The sequence below is a fragment of the Dermacentor andersoni genome, chromosome 9 (assembly GCF_023375885.2).
Source record: "Dermacentor andersoni chromosome 9, qqDerAnde1_hic_scaffold, whole genome shotgun sequence".
Lineage (NCBI taxonomy): Eukaryota > Metazoa > Arthropoda > Arachnida > Ixodida > Ixodidae > Dermacentor > Dermacentor andersoni.
The window spans coordinates 94,621,272-94,638,162 of record NC_092822.1 but is presented as its reverse complement, the minus strand read 5'-3'; positions in this window follow the sequence as shown (position 1 = coordinate 94,638,162).

Genomic DNA, 16,891 nt, shown 5'->3' with positions numbered 1-16,891 from the left:
GCCACGAGCAGCGTCGCGATGCAGCCCGCTTCAAACAAACCTAGAACACGGAGCCAGCGAGGTGCGCGATGGAACTACAGTTTTCAAATAACTGGCCAAACTTGACAATAAAAACAATGTCGTTAATTATATTCCTAATAAGTACGCAATACAACTTTTATTTTAAAGCGCAAGAAATGTTACTTACAACTTTTCCAATTTAAAACAACAATCTACGTACCATGCGTTTTAGTATGACAGCTGTTTAGGTTTGTGGCGCCATCCTGTGGCTACAACGATAACTGAGGCGTCTCGCTATGGTCACGTGGCTTTGTTTACATAGCGGCACGCATAGCGAGAATCCTGGAATCCCGTGGGCCCGCGCAAACTACGGCGCCACGGATCCATGGCCTGTAGAACGGAGCCTGTAGGGTAGGTATGATGCATTTGAATAGGCCAGTGTATCGTGCGTACAACAAAACAATGGGAAAACCGGGGACGCTTCTGCGATGACGCCATCAGTACTGCGCTGCGATCGACCGGCGTGCCTAGCGCGGGAAATTTAAACATGCTGTGCAAAACCCCACATGTATAAACTAAAACGGCCTCAAATCAATTGAAGTTAATATAACTCACAAAAAATGAATACTACAAACTGTTAGGATACATCAATAACGCCGACTAAGCTTGCACGTTTCCAACCACAGATCATGTCCTGTTCCTGATCGTATGCTCGGCATCTCGGTTGCAGAAGACTGTTGTGTACACGCGAAACCAAGCACGCGTGTTATCGCGTGCTGTCTGCGCATGCTCTCTGCCCGGCTATCTCTTATCGGGTAGCCCGTGCTGGTTTTAAAAGACCGCTCGCACGGGCCCACCGCGCGCAGTATGTAACCTGTTGGCTACCTGCCAAGTAACAGGAATAAACGTTCTTTCGACGCTACGTCTACGCCGCCCAGTTCTTGGATGCCAGACATGACATATTGGCGACGAGGGTGGGACGACCGCCGTACGGAATTCGCAGTGTGAAGAACCTGGCCTCTGTGTAAAAGCTTCCCGCCACGAAGATTTCCCTGCGGTGAAATTCCTGAAACTGGCATCACGGCAGCCGAAACTTCCAAGTGAGTCATGAGTCACATCGGCCACATTGAACCTTTCGACGAGACCACGAGTGACTGGCGCTCGTACGAGGAAAGGTTGAAAGCCTATCTTTTGGTCAACGATGTTCCAGCAGCAAAGAAGGTTCCTGCGTTCCTGAGTCTCATCGGCGCGAAGACCTACGCGCTGCTCAAGTCGCTGACGGCACCGGACGCACCGTCGTCACGAGATTTTGACAGTCTCCTGAAACTCCTGAGCGATCACCTGGCACCGCAGTCGTCTGTCATCGCAGAGCGTGCTAAATTTTACAAGCGGTCACAGCGAAGCGGTGAGTCCATTACCGAATTTGTCGCGGAACTTCGAAGGCTGGTGCAGAGTTGCGAATTTGGAAGTTTCTTGGATGAAGCGCTCCGGGACTGTTTCGTTTGCGGCCTGCTCCGCGAGGACATTCAGCGTGTGTTGTTCACGGAAGACAAAAAGCTAACCTTCCAAAAGGCCGTAGATAGAGCTCTTGCCATGGAAACTGCAACGATTAGCGCGGCGTTCACGCATAACAGCGCATCCCCGGCGTACGAAGTGAATAAGGTTCGAGGCGAAAAGCAGTCTGTGATGTCGGCAAGCTGCTTCCGTTGCGGGTCACCCAATCACTCTAGCGAAGCATGCCCTCATATCGGCGATACATGTTACAATTGTAACCGAAAAGGGCATATTCAACGCGCCTGCAGGAAAGGAAAGAAAGCTAGGGAGGCAAAGCTCCGGAAACGTGTGAAGATGCTCACGTCCGTCCGAAACGAGTCGTCTGTCTCACTTAAATCATTCAACGCAGACCCATTTACTGTACCCGTGAACGTTGACGGTGTCCTACTGACGATGGAGCTTGACACCGGCGCAGCCGTATCCGTCATATCATGGCGCGAATTCCAGAGGTTGTTTCCACGTAAGCGACTTCAGCCAGCATCGTTAAAGCTGCGCACGTATACTGGGGCCATAGTAAAACCGAAGGGTCTGGCGAAAGTCGTCGTGCGCCACAACGACCAGTGCGTGGAGCTTCCCCTGTACGTCGTGGACTCTACAGGACCGGCACTCCTCGGCAGAGAATGGTTGCAAGATATTCGTTTGGATTGGAAGAACCTAGTTTTTTTTAATCACCTTGGTCTCTCTCGAGAAATATCAAGGCACTGGCAAGAAAAGCTGGAAGCCATGCTAGAAAGCCATTCCGAACTTTTCAAGGATGAGCTAGGTACCATCACGGAAGAGCAGGCCGAGCTTGTCCTTCGCGAAGGGTCACAGCCGAAGTTTGTAAAGGCAAGAAGCGTTCCCTTTGCTCTGCAACGTGCAGTAGAAGCGGAACTTGTGAAAATGGAGAAGCTTGGCATCATAACGCCTGTTGCTACAAGCGAATACGCAACGCCCTTGGTACCGGTAGTGAAGAGGGATGGAAGCCTCCGACTGTGTGGCGATTATAAAACCACCGTCAATCCCTGTCTAGAAGTAGACCGCTACCCGCTACCTCGGATAGATGACCTTCTCGCAGCGCTTGCAGGAGGGGAGGAATTTTCGAAGATTGACCTGAGTAGGGCCTACCAGCAGGTAGTTATGGCGGAAGGCTCCCGGAAACTACTGACGATAAACACGCATAAGGGCTTGTATACTATGAACCGTCTGGCTTTCGGCATTTCGTCCGCCCCAAGCATATTTCAAAGAATTATGGACAACATGCTGAAAGGGTTGGAAGGAGTCAGTTGCTACCTTGACGACATCCTGGTCACAGGCAAGACCAAGCGAGAGCACTTCCGTAACTTGGAAGCCGTCTTGTCAAGATTGCAGGAACGCGGTGTGCGCATCCGGCGCGATAAGTGCTCGTTCTTTCAACGAGAGCTCCGTTATCTGGGCCACGTCATCAACGCCGAGGGTGTTTGCGCATCGCCTGAAAAGGTACTGGCACTACTAAATGCGCCTGCTCCAAAAGACAAGCAGCAACTGCAGTCATTCCTTGGGATGGTCAATTATTACGGCAAGTTTGTTCAGCGTCTCTCGACTTTGGCACAGCCGTTGTACAGGCTGCTAAAGCAAACAACGGAGTGGACGTGGGATGCGTCATGCCAGCTTGCTTTCACGGAGATAAAAGCAGCTATGGCTTCCCCTCCAGTTCTTGCCCATTATGATCCGAAGCGACCGCTTCAACTTGCCTGCGACGCATCTCAGTACGGTATAGGCGCAGTTCTTTCGCAGAAAATGATAAATGGATCAGTTCGACCGGTTGCCTACGCATCCCGCACCTTGTCAAGTGCCGAAAAGAACTAGTCAGATCGAGAAAGAAGCCCTTGCCCTCGTATTCGGCGTAAAGAAGTTTCACTTCTACGTCTACGGTAGGTTCTTCACGCTTGTGACTGACCATAAACCACTGCAAACAATTCTCGGCCCGAAAACAGGCATTCCCGCGATGGCAGCTGCCCGCATGCAGCGTTGGGCGCTGACGCTGTCAGCCTACAACTATGCTCTTGAATTCAAGAAATCTTCCGATAATGCGGAAGCAGACTGTTTATCGCGCTTGCCGCTCGACAGCAGCGAAAAGCAATCAGAAGAAGAAAGCGAAATTTTTTATTCGCTTCGTTTGGAAACGCTGCCTGTCACAGGCCAAGACATCGCTCGTGAAACGAGGCGTGATCCATTACTAAGCAAGGTACTGAACTTCACAAGTGCTGGCTGGCCGTCGCATGTCGCTGAGAAGGAGTTGAAACATTTCTTCGACAAGCGTTTGGAGCTCACAGTTCATCAAGGGTGTTTAATGTACGGCATGAGAGTAGTTGTGCCTTCAAAACACCGAGCCTTCTTGCTTGAGGAACTTCATCAGGGTCATCCCGGTATCGTAAGATGCAAAGAACTCGCGAGGAGCTACGTCTGGTGGCCTGGTATCGACGCGGACCTAGAGCAACACGTGAAGAAATGTGCAGAGTGTCAACAGCAACGGAACGAACCAGCACCGGCTCCGCTTCATCCATGGTCATGGCCGACTTCGCCGTGGCAAAGAGTTCACTTGGATTTTGCTGGACCCATGAAAGACAAAATGTTCCTTGTTGCTGTGGACGCACACTCAAAATGGCCGGAAGTTTATGTCATGCAGAGGACTACGGCGTACCACACAATTCAGTGTCTCCAAGACCTGTTCTCGCGTTTTGGCGTACCCGAGACCATCGTGACCGACAACGGACCACAGTTCGTTTCCGAAGAATTCAAGAGCTTCGTCAAAGGCTTCGGTGGTCGTCATATCGTGAGTGCAGCGTACCATCCAAGCACGAATGGCCTTGCGGAGAGATTTGTACAGACAATGAAATCTGCGTTGCGGAAAGGACGACCCCAAGACTCCTTGCAGGCAACCTTACAGACGTTCCTGGTGACGTACCGCAACACGCCGCATGCGACTACAAGAGAAACTCCAGCAAACCTTTTCATAGGTAGACGACTGCGCACGAGACTCGACGCAGTCAAGCCTTCTGTCGGGGGAAGAGTGGCTCAGCAACAGCTCTCCGATATGGTGCGACGCAAGGCACGTGAGCGACTTTTCAACATCAATGATGAGGTCCTCGTGAGGAATTACAGAGGTCCTGAGAAATGGGTCCCTGGCACTATCATTCAGCAGTCTGGCCCCGTTTCATACAAGGTTCGCGTTAGAACGAATCATGGGGTGCTCATTTGGCGTCGTCATCAAGACCAGCTACTGCTCAGCATCGACAGCTCAAAGCAGAGCATTACGGAAGATTTTATTCCAGACTTCAGGGATCCTGAGAGCGCCAACGAGCCATTTCCAGCTGCGGCCCCTGCGGCAACGACCGACCCTCCAGGGGAGCGACGCTATCCACAGAGGGACCGGCGACCTCCTGACAGATATCAGCCATAGCATTAGTTGCATTGTATAATGTGGCAAAAGGACTTTGTGCTCATTAGGAGGAAGGAGATGTTGTGTACACGCGAAACCAAGCACGCGTGTTATCGCGTGCTGTCTGCGCATGCTCTCTGCCCGGCTATCTCTTATCGGGTAGCCCGTGCTGGTTTTAAAAGACCGCTCGCACGGGCCCACCGCGCGCAGTATGTAACCTGTTGGCTACCTGCCAAGTAACAGGAATAAACGTTCTTTCGACGCTACGTCTACGCCGCCCAGTTCTTGGATGCCAGACATGACAAAGACAAACACTTGTCTACTCGTTCCGTTCGGTAAGCACGCATATGGTTGAAGTATTTCGAAACACACGACGATAAGAAGCCCGGAAGTAGCACCTTCACTGTGCCTGGGATTGTGCCTGTGCCTGGCACGGGATTCCTTTCAAGTTGCATCAGCCAGAAAGGCGGACCCCAGGTTTCACTGAAGAAAACAAACAAACAAACAAACGCGCGCGCACACACAAAGACATTTACAAATCCAGCGCCTCCCGTGCATATGCGCGACTGCTTCAGGAAAAACCCCAGCAAGCAATCAGCGAGCTCCGTACGTACATCACAATGCGTTGGCGGGCTAGTTAGTGCGAATCCATGGATATTTTGTTTAGCGCGAAACAACAGACAGAAGAAAGACGACAAGACAAAGCGCCTTGTCCTGTCACATTAATTACGGCATTGTTTCATGGGGCAACACGTACGCTTGTCACTTATCATCAATTCAACATATCCAAAATCAGTCAATACGCATTATCACTTCTAGCTCCATGCAGTCCAATGCCTCTTTGTTACTTCGCGCGTATAATATCTTGCCTATTAATAATTTGTTCCAGTTTAACACACTCGTCTTACTCCACAAGTTGCTTCATAATAACCTTACGTTTCCGTTCATTGCAACTGACCTTTTGCAGAATAAAAATATGACCAGATTTGCGGCTAACAACAATTTCTTGTTACCCATGGTTCATACGAATTACGGCAAAAAAACATCTTCCTTCGCTGCAATTTCTCTCTGGAATGAATTACCATCAGCCATAATATCCTGTACTTCTCTTGCAATTTTTAAAAATCACCTTAAGCATCATTTCCTGCGATAACATAACTACGATCTGGCGGTGTACCTTCGACTTTTATATCACATGTCATTTCTTGTATTTCATCCATGCTTTCTTCCGACTTTCTTGTATAACGTGCTTTTTCGTGTTTGATTGTAAATGACATGTCTAATGATGTATTTAATCTGTAGATGTTGTTTATAATACGCTAATTTGCTGGCTATTTATATCACCATCAATGTTGTTATTATTAACCGAGGGTCCCACTACAGTTCTTTCACTTTGGGACCCTCGTCTGTATATTTGTCATGTAATTACTTCTTTTTTTTTGGAACCAATAAATCTGAATCTGAATCTGAATCTGAACGCATTCTGCTGAACTATCTTTCTTCTACTGTGGCCCCTGATATTTGTGTGTCTGTGTTATCTCCTGAAAAAAGCGCCTTGTCCTGTCGTCTTTCTTGTGTCTGTTGTTTTGCGCTAAACAAAGTATTCATGGATCCGTACCTACATGCATCATTTCCGCGACGACCATAACTACTGATCCCGGAGGCCCTGGGTTGCGCCATTATTTTTCATCTTGCCAGCATTGACTCAAGGCTGCAGCGACAGATGGCGCTGCAGTAGACCGGCGAGCTGTCAAGAGCATCAAGAGCTGTCAAGAGTTATCAAAATGTCGAGATCATCTATGGTTATCAGGTACAATAAGCAGGAAAAAACTTGGCTGGGCGTTACGTATTTGTGGATCGGAAATAATTGCACAGAGAAGAATAAAGAGTTAGTGGAATGCATAAGTGCTGATATTAAGGATTTCGAGAATAATGCTGAAATTATCCTATTAGGTGACATGAATGCCCACATACAGGACTTAGGTGGCTATACCGACAACAAGAAGTCAATGCTATAGACCTTTGTGAGCAACATAACCTCGTTATCGTGAATACAGGGCCTAAGTGTGAAGGGCAGATCACGTGGGAAGTGGGAATTCGGCAATCAACCATTGATTACTGTCTGATGACGGAAGAAATTGATGATAAGTTGAGATGAAAAACTTCATTTATCCCTCTTTAAAGGGAAGGGGGCAATGGAATAGAGGGTGGGGGGAGGAACTACTTGAAGTAGGCCTCCTTTATCCTCTCAGCCCACTCCAGGATGGCCTCCTGAAGTTCGGGCCTGGAGCTGCGCAAGGCAGCCTCCCACTGCTCCTCACTAGATATTAGTTGCTTGAGGAAAGGGGGAAGGGGGTGCTTAGGGCACCCCCACATGATGTGGTTTAAGTCTGCTCTGGGAACGACACAGAATTTGCAAGAGGGAGAAAGGTAAATGGCGGGATGAATGCGGTGGAGGAGGTAAGGGGACGGAAAGGTGCGAGTCTGCAGCTGTCGCCACAGAACTTCACACCCACGCGGGGATTTGCCCACGAGTGGCGGAAAGGTTAAGCGGTCTAATCGGTAGTGTGTGCAGATTTCGTGGTAAGTAATAAGTCGATCCCGCGCTGTAAACGGCGCCTCCTCCGGGGCGAGGTCCGACGCATCTGATGCCTGAGCCCGGACTGTAAAACCTCGGGCACTGGCATGAGCCGCCTCGTTTCCGGCAAGGCCCGCATGCACGGGAGTCCAGATTAATGCCACAGTTTGACTGAAAGGATGAGCCAAGAGGAGAGAAAAAGCTGGCTTAGAGACCCTACCCGCTCCGAAGTTATGTATGGCTGCTTTGGAGTCACTAACGATAACTGATGAATTTGGAATTGTGAGGGCCAGGGCTATGGCCGCTTCCTCCGCCTCCTCCGAGGAAGAGCCAGGAATGGAGGCGGCCGCAGCGACCTGCCCATGAGAGTTAATGACTGATATTGCGTAATGATTTCTGTTCGCATATTCGGCGGCATCAACATAGAGCGCGTCTTTAGAGGTGGAGAATTGTTTTTGGAGAGCCTTTGCTCGCTGCCTCCTGCGCTGTTTGTGATGCACAGGGTGCATGTTTTTAGGAAGTGGGGGGATGCAGAGGTTCTCGTGTATGTGATGTGGAATGGTGTATTTAGTCTTGATGATGGGTGCCGGAGTGATAGAAAGAGTTTGTAGAATGTGTCGACCTGTTGCGGTGTTAGACAGTCTGCTATATTGGGATGTGAGGTGGGCTTCTGTGAGTTCAGAAAGTGTGTTGAAAGTTCCAGTAAGCATTAGCCTTTCAGTGGAGGTACGTATGGGGACCCCGAGAGCGAATTTATATATTTTGCGTAAAAGAGTGTCGATCTTATCTGATTCTGATTTAAGGAAATGTAGATATGGTGTTGCGAATGTAATTTTACTGATAACGAAGGCCTGAATCAAGCGGAGAAGTTCGGCCTCCTTTAGTCCGCCATGTTTATTGGAGACTCGCCCTAGAAGACGCAGGGTGTGATCGACTGTGGTCTGGAGTGTATGTAGGGTATATGTGTTGAGCCGGTTGCTTTGAATGTGTAAACCGAGCACACGGAGCCTGCCCACTCTAGTAACGGGGATGTTGTTTAGGATTACCTCTATGCTAGACATGTGTTTTCCGGCCCCCCGGTGGGATGGCAGAAGTAGCAGCTCGGATTTTTGAGGGGAGCATGTGAGATTCATAGCCCCGGCATGAGCCACGACGGCGTCTGCTGCGGCCTGTAGAGTGTCTTGAATCTCTCCGTCGGAGCCGCCAGTCGTCCAAAGAGTGATGTCGTCGGCGTAGAGTGAAAACTTCAGATCGGGAATAGACCGCAATGCTCGCGCCATCGGCATCATAGAAAGATTAAAAAGAAAAGGGGACAGCACTGAGCCTTGGGGCGTGCCGTAGCTACCTAAAGCGTATGAAAGGGATTGCTCTGTGCCTATGTGTATCGTTGCGGTACGGTTGGATAAGAAGGTACATATGTAGTCATATGTCTTTCCGCCAACCCCAATGAGATTAAGCTCTCGGAGGATGGCGGAATGTGAAACGTTATTAAAGGCTCCGTGGAGGTCCAGACTGAGAATTGCTTGCGTATCTAGACTGCTATTGGGTGTAATGATGTCATGCTTCATTCGAAGCATGATATCTTGGCATGAAAGAGATTTTCGAAAACCTACCATTTCAGATGGATAAAGATTGTTGTCCTCCATGTATTTACTGAGTCGGTTGAGGATGATGTGTTCGAATGTTTTACCTAGACAAGAGGTTAGTGATATAGGCCTGAGACTAGAAGTGTTGAGGGGTTTGTTTGGCTTAGGGATAAAAATTACCCTGGCATCTTTCCACGAACTAGGGAGGGTGCCAGTGTCAAAGCAGTGATTGAAGTACGCCGTGATGGCTGTGACAGAGTTGTCGTCTAGATTTCGGAGTATTTTATTGTTAATAAGGTCGGGGCCTGGTGCTGACATTGTGCGCAGGGTGGCGAGGGCATGGCGAACCTCTGCTTCCGTGATAGCGGCGCTAAGTAGGTCGTTGGGTTCGCCAGTATATTTTGGCATGTCATACTTCTGAGCGGGAGGCAGATGTTTATGGCGGAGGTCGTCGAAAAATCCGTTGAGATTGTTTTTGTGTGCATGTAGCAGTTTGTTTATGCTATGGTTGTGGTGTGTGCGCGATGTGGTAGGATCTAATAAGTGTCGCAAGAGTTGCCATGTGCGCTTGTTATCGAGGTTGTCATGCATGCTTTCACATACCTGGCCCCACTGCTGGCAGGCCAGTTGTGTGGCGTACTCCTGGTCATTGATGGTCATTGATGAGGAAGGGTATAGCAATATAGGGTGCGAACATAAACGCATCATTTTGAAAATGGGATATATAGTTAGGAAAGAGAGCAAGGAGTGCAAAATGGCCCGTACAAGTTTGAACACTGAATAAATAAGAAATATAGTCACTAGAGTCGAGGAAGAATAGGGCAGATGGCCAAGTAAAGAGTGGGAATACAGTGAGCTTCTAAGTGCTAATAACGACAGAAATACGGAAAGAGAAAGAACATGTTCGTTGGAAAGGAAAAAAGAAACCAATAAGCTGGTGGAATAGGAAGATACGAGAAGCGATCGCCGAACGACAGAGAGCATCCCGAGAGCACAGGCAGGCAAAGAAGGCGCAATTGCCGCAGGATGAAGTAAGCAGTAAATGGGAAATGTACCGGGAGAAAAAGCATCTGGTTCAAATACTTGTGCAAGCCAAGATAAAAGGTGAAAGTGAACGTTGGCTGTCAGAAATACGTGAGGAAAAGAAGGCCGCAGCTAGAGTATTTTGGAACCACCTAAAATTAGGCAGGAAGTCAACAGCAATACAACAGCATATCCTAGACGAAGATGGAAACAAACTGGAAGGGGAAGTGGCTTTAAATTACACCCGAAAAGTAACAGCCGAATCTTTCCAAGGCAATTACGAGGTTGTATTCGAAGAAAAAAAGAGAATGAAAGAGAACCAGATGGAAAAGGAGGTGGAGCTGACAATACCGGGTTTAATCTCTCATACAATCAGGCGAGTACAGTAGTAGAGCAGCAGCTTCCAGGTTTATTTTATGCGGACGACATTGTGTTGCTAGCTAACAAGCAAAGTGATTTTCAACGTCTGGCTAATATCTGTGGACAGGAAGGCGATAATTCAGGTTTGAAATTTAGCGTTAGAAAATCAGGTGTTCTGGTATTCAATAAAACAGTGAGCAGACAGTGACAATACAGGGCCAGGAAATATCTCGGGTAAGAGAATATAAATACCTTGGTATATGGATAAACGAAGGCAATATATATAATAATAATATAGGGGGTTTTACGTGCCAAAACCACTTTCTGATTATGAGGCACGCCGTAGTGAAGGACTCCGGAAATTTCGACCACCTGGGGTTCTTTAACGTGCACCTAAATCTAAATACACGGGTGTTTTCGCATTTCGCCCCCATCGAAATGCGGCCGCCGTGGCCGGGATTCGATCCCGCGACCTCGTGCTCAGCAGCCCAACACCATAGCCACTGAGCAACCGCGGCGGGTGGCAATATATATATGGAAACACAAGAAAAAACAATAACAGTAAAGGGGAAGAGAAATGCAGCCATAATGAAGCACAGTGCGCTATGGGGATACAATAGGTACGAGGTGCTTCGGGGTATGTGGAAAGGTGTAATGGTTCCCGGACTTACTTTTGGAAATGCGGTTGTTTGCTTGAAATCAGGGGTACAATCAGGACTCGATGGGAACCAAATGTCAGTGGGACGCCTCGCATTGGGCGCTCACGGGAAGACTACAAATGAAGCTGTGCAGGGTGATATGGGCGGGACTACCTTTAAAGTGAGGGAAGCTCACAGTAAAATTGAATATGAAGAACGACTGAGGAATATGGAAGAAAGTAAATGGGCTGGAAGAGTGTTTAGGTATCTGTACAAGAAAAACATTGATTCAGCGGAGAAAAGAACTAGGAAGGTTACCAGCAAGTATGCGGCCTGTAGGGTGGGCGACACAGCAACAGAAAACGCCAAGCGGGTAGTCAGAGAGGCAGAAATAATCACACGGGTGGCAGCAATGGAAAAGAAACCTGCCATGAGTAACTACTTAAGAGGAAAGAAACGGAATCAGGAAAGAAACAATTTATGATAACTCAAAGGGAAGCTCATTACTCTCCGAAGCGAGATCGGGATGCCTTAGAACATGCACCTATAAAGCGAGATATAAGAAGGAAGAACAAGCATGTGCTTACTGCGGTAAAGCTTGGGAAACGACGGAGCATGTTTTATTAGAATGTGAAGACATCTGCCCAGTGTTCGATTTAGGCACCACTGGCCTCCTTGACACCCTTGGGTTCAGCGAAAGCAGGGCAAAAGTAAACATGTCCGCAATAGAGATTAGAAATTGGTGATTGGAAGATTGGTGGAAGAAAAGTAGGGAAACGACAGAAAACGTAGACGTACAAAAGCAAAGTTCGTAACAGGTGGTCAGAAAATTTTATTGTGGGAGTTCATATTGGTGTTTTTTTTTCTTGTTTAGCCCTATAGGTAGGAAATTAGGCAGTATAATAGCAAGAACTTGGTGGCGCAACCAACCCAACGCCCTGTCCCAAACGGGACGCTCATAACATCCATCCATCCATCCATCCATCCGAGCTCCAGCATGCCCGGCCGTCATCGCAAAAAGTGGCACGTTTTCGCCGCCGGACGACACACTGCCCTATCCCAGTACACCATAGTGTAGGTTATTGCTTAGAGTTTCGTGCTCTGTTGGGCTGCTAAGCACGAGGTCGCGTGATCGAATACCGGCCACTGCGGCCGCATTTCGATGAGTGCCAAATGCGAAAACACTCGTGTACTTAGATTTAGGTGCACGTTAAAGAACCCCAGGTGGTCGAAATTTCCGGACTCCCCCACTACGGCGTGCCTCATAATCAGAAAGTGGTTTTGGCACGTAAAATCCCATAATTTAATTGTTTTACAGTTTCATGCTACTAGTGATATAAACCTGTGAACGACCATTTGATAGAATTACTTGCTCTTGTAGTTGGTGATGCCGCAGACCCTATGTCAGATTTAACCGATTGTATGTTAGCAATTCGCTGTCAGGAACGTAACATTCGCGGTTCACCTGACTGCTTGTAAGTCGAAGGCAGATTTGTGCATATCCTGCTGAAACTATGTGCATCAGCGACGAAACACCTAAAAACAGCAAAAAATCTGGCAAGCAAGAAAGGCGGGGCTTCGCCAGGAAAGCGGGTGAGCCTGATGACGATACCGCACCACCCATCCGCTCCGCATTTTTCAGCGATGTTCGTGTGAATCCAGAGCCCCTGGTCATAAGGAAAATCACGTGAGGGGGCCTCTGTTTGAGTACATCATATTTTTTGGAAAAACTACAGCAGACTGTTTTTCGAAGGCTGGAGTCCGAGGTCGAATACTTTACGGAAGACTTGCTCAAGCTCAGAGCATATGGCAAGTGCCGAACGATACCGGAAAACAAGTGAGTCAGAAAGATATGGATCACACGCTTAGTATTTCGATAACTAGCAGACAGGCAGTTCTTCTTTCTTAATATGTATAATATTTTCCAGACTTAAGTGCCATGTTGGCTTTTGGCGTATCTTCTTAGGTATACTACGGTGATAAAGGGATGTCCTACGCGTATTCTGGCACGTGCCTGGATGTTTGGCAAACCATGGACTCATCTTCTTCGGTATTTGAGCGATCTTGTTGCCAACCAAACTGGCCACTGTAACATTTTCGTTCTCATGAACAGTTGGGGAGGACTACGTTGGCATATCGACAATTTGGGTTGTCTAAACACTGTCGTTGTGATATATGCACACGTTTCCGTTATTCGCTAGAATTAGAACATCACAATGGCAAGCCAAATTCGTGTGTATACGCAGTTTTATGTTCGTGCTATATTGGGGGCGAGCTCCACCAGTGGAAAAGCTGGCGCCACCGTCGGCGTGACGTGCATGAGGAATCACGTGGACACAGCGGCTACGTCGGCTGCTTCGCAAGCGCCGAAGCGAGCTGAAAACGAAAGTTTATAAAGTCCCACCTGCGCTGCGGTTCTGATTAAGCGGTGAGGCTTTACCGCCTTGGGTGTCTGCTTGACGACATATGAAAGTACTATAATAGATATAGTGGCCGCCTTTGAGGCGCGAAGCATGGTAGGCTACTGCTCGGTGCCGCAGTGCCGGACGTACGCAACGGAGCCCGGTGTCAGCCTTATTCACACGTAGCCGCAGGACAAGGAGCTGCGTGAAGCTTGGCTGGTGAAACTTAGAACCGGCAGACAGCCATCGGCTACAACTCGGGTATGCAGCAAGCACAGACGCGAGGAAGTCTTCTTCTACGGCGCCGGGGCTGCGATGTTTTGTGAGTAGCAGAAAATGCGCACTGAGACGCTCGCCCGCTGCCCGGCTAATGTCATGACGGTTTGGTCTATGAACTTGTTGATGTTAGATACTGGCAAGTTCACTGGAACGGAACGGGAGCGGTAAGACGCACATTAAAAAATGCATGGCATATGGTCATGTTTGTGTCATGAATTAATGCACTGGATTACGAAAAAGAAGCAGAGGGAAATCGCATGCTGAGCAGACCGGTAAACATACAGTGCGACGCAACTTGAGAACTAATATTGAAATGTCCAAGAATTTAGAAGACAAAAAAAGATTGAATCGTCGCGACGGCACATCACAGTCGCCGTAGGCGTCGAAGTCTCTATAACGAAATTATTTTTGAACCGTTCTGATAGCGTCCACCCAGCAATGGTTGCAGTGTACTGTCAAATGCTCATATGCTGCGGCCTGAAGCTCACGGCACGGTGCGAAACCGCGCTCACAGCGAAAGCAAAACATTGTGATCGGACATGTGTGCAGACGCGCAGTCGGTCGCTGCGAACGCGTGCGATCGCTGCATTGAGAGTCAAAGAGTCAAAGAGTTTATTCAGACAACGTATGGTACAGTTGCCTAGGACGCAGCACAAAAGGCAAGTGGATGCTTGACAAGGAGTCTGCGCCCTTTTTGCTCCCATTCGAGAGCACAAGACATTCAGCGCATAAAAATAAACACTCAACGAGATGGAGATACATAGTGGTTGGTTAACATTGAAACGGGAGTTATTTGATATTGAACATTTATGTACAATTGGGAAAATGCTGTAAGAAACCACAGAAAAAAAAAGGAGTGGTCATGCCTGCAGTGACAATAGATACATAGTGATGTTATTTTTGAAAGCTTTGAATGATTTACTTTCATGGATAATGTTTACAGCAGGATGGTGATCGTTTAAAAAACTGGAAATTCTGTAGCTAAGTTTCTGGGTGCCGCAGTTCGTACGCATTTTTTCCTTATTGTCACATATGTGCCGGTGTTGTAGGTGTGTATTTTCGTTAGATACTGATGAAAAAAGAAGCCGTAGGATCGTAATGCATTTGTGGGTATCTAGCTAACGCTATCTTTTTGTTTATAACATTCCACAGTGTAAGCAGTTGATGTTTTCTAAACAATGTGTCAGTGTGGCTAAGGTATGGTGCATTATCTATTAGGCGCAAAAATTTCTTCTGTAATGAATGTATGTTTTCTATGCTTGTTTTAGGTGCTGTGCCCCAGACAAGAAGACAATAGTGGAAAACGCGAATGTGCCATTGAGGCTCCATTCTGTTATGCCCCGTTTGGTTACACAGACAGCCCACTATAAGAACATATTTCACATAGTTTACTCTCAGCGTCTGCCTACCTTTCACGCAAGAGGCCTGTTTGGGAGACTCCATCGAGGCGACTGCGCGCAGTGGCGCTCACTGTACATATTCGGTAAAGATAGCGTCTGTAAACGATTCTGTGCTTTCAGTTTGCCCAAGATTATTATGTCGACAGTCAAAAACTTCCCTAGTTTTGAGAGTACCTACATAAATGTCCAGAAGGGCTGCCGCGTGGTCCCTCATACTACGCAAGGGAAGCGCTTCCGACAGACGGCGACTCCGTAAGTCCTCGCCCCCAATATAACGTAGAAACGCCGTTTAAATATACAACAGGGTGCGTTTATACAACGTGCGTTTGTTCTGTTCGTCGTCTCTATTTGCACTACGCGTTATGTAACATAGGCAGACTTCTAACAACTTGTTCAAACATATATATATATATATATATATATATATATATATATATATATATATATGTACATACATGGGGCTTTATGGGGCTTCAGCCCCCCCATCCCCCCGAAATTTTTTCGCGCTGTCCATGCACCGCCGACCAAAACAACCCCCGGCGGCGGAAATCATTCTGGATATTGTCTAGAATGTCTTTTTGACGCTCGAAAAGACACTTAACCGCGAAGATAGCGAATTCTGGCTGGATTTCGCGGCAACGCCCATGCACCGGGACTCGCATATCGTAAGGAGCCTGATCCGAGCACAAAGTTTCAAGGGCGTTTTGATGGCCAGCGGGCTCGCCGCGGCATCTCGCTGAGGCCGCGGAGTCTATGGAGCGCGTGGATGTCAATTCCGAAACTTTGTGGGTATAAATCTTATAAACTCTTGATGTGAAAGGTGCACTGACATTTCCAAAGTTGTGCTTTAGATTTTCAGTCTCGCAACTTTGTGGGTTTAATGTTGTTATAAACGTTTGACGCCAAAGGTCCATTGACTTTTCTTAAGTCTTACAACGGAACATACAACGAGACAAGCCAAATCAACGCACTAGCAGACAAGTTGACAAAGCACGCAGCGAGGTCCAATGAGACGAAGCGTTGAGGTGGTTCATTTGTGTCGTCATGTCACATAAAAAATATCAATGTTTTTTTTAACCTACGCCAAAACATCCATGTCAAGACACTGAAGCCAGCCACGGTAACGATGTTTTTATTTATTTTTTCTACATTGACATTTATTCGCGAGGACACATTGAACCTCTTTTCAATCTCTTCTTTTTTTTTTTTTTTTTTTCTCGCTGCCCTACCCGCGGGCTGCCAGAGCCAGCCAGAGCGTATACGTTTTTCTCATGTTGCCCCAACCACCGCGTGGGGCACTTCGGTGCGCGTTCGGTTTGCTCTGGCCGAATGGATTTTCGCCTGAAAGAATTTCGGACGCTCTCTGGCTAGCAGACGAGAAAAAGAAACAATGGTCGCCCGCCGCCATCACTTTGGGGACTCGACGGATTGCAGCGCGTTCACTTGAGTGGAACCTCTCCGGAAAGTCTTGTCTCGCCGGTGTATAGGATACCGAGCATTATGCGTATGGTTCTCACTGGACCAAGCGTCTCATGTTGTCTTCGATATTCCTTCCGTAGCCACATTAGGTGCCCAAAGTAGGCATTCGATTGTGGCCAACATAGTTTCCTACGCGTTTTTTTTTTTTTTTTTCGTTTCGGTGCCTCCGCCCCACAGAAAGAAAAGAAAAAT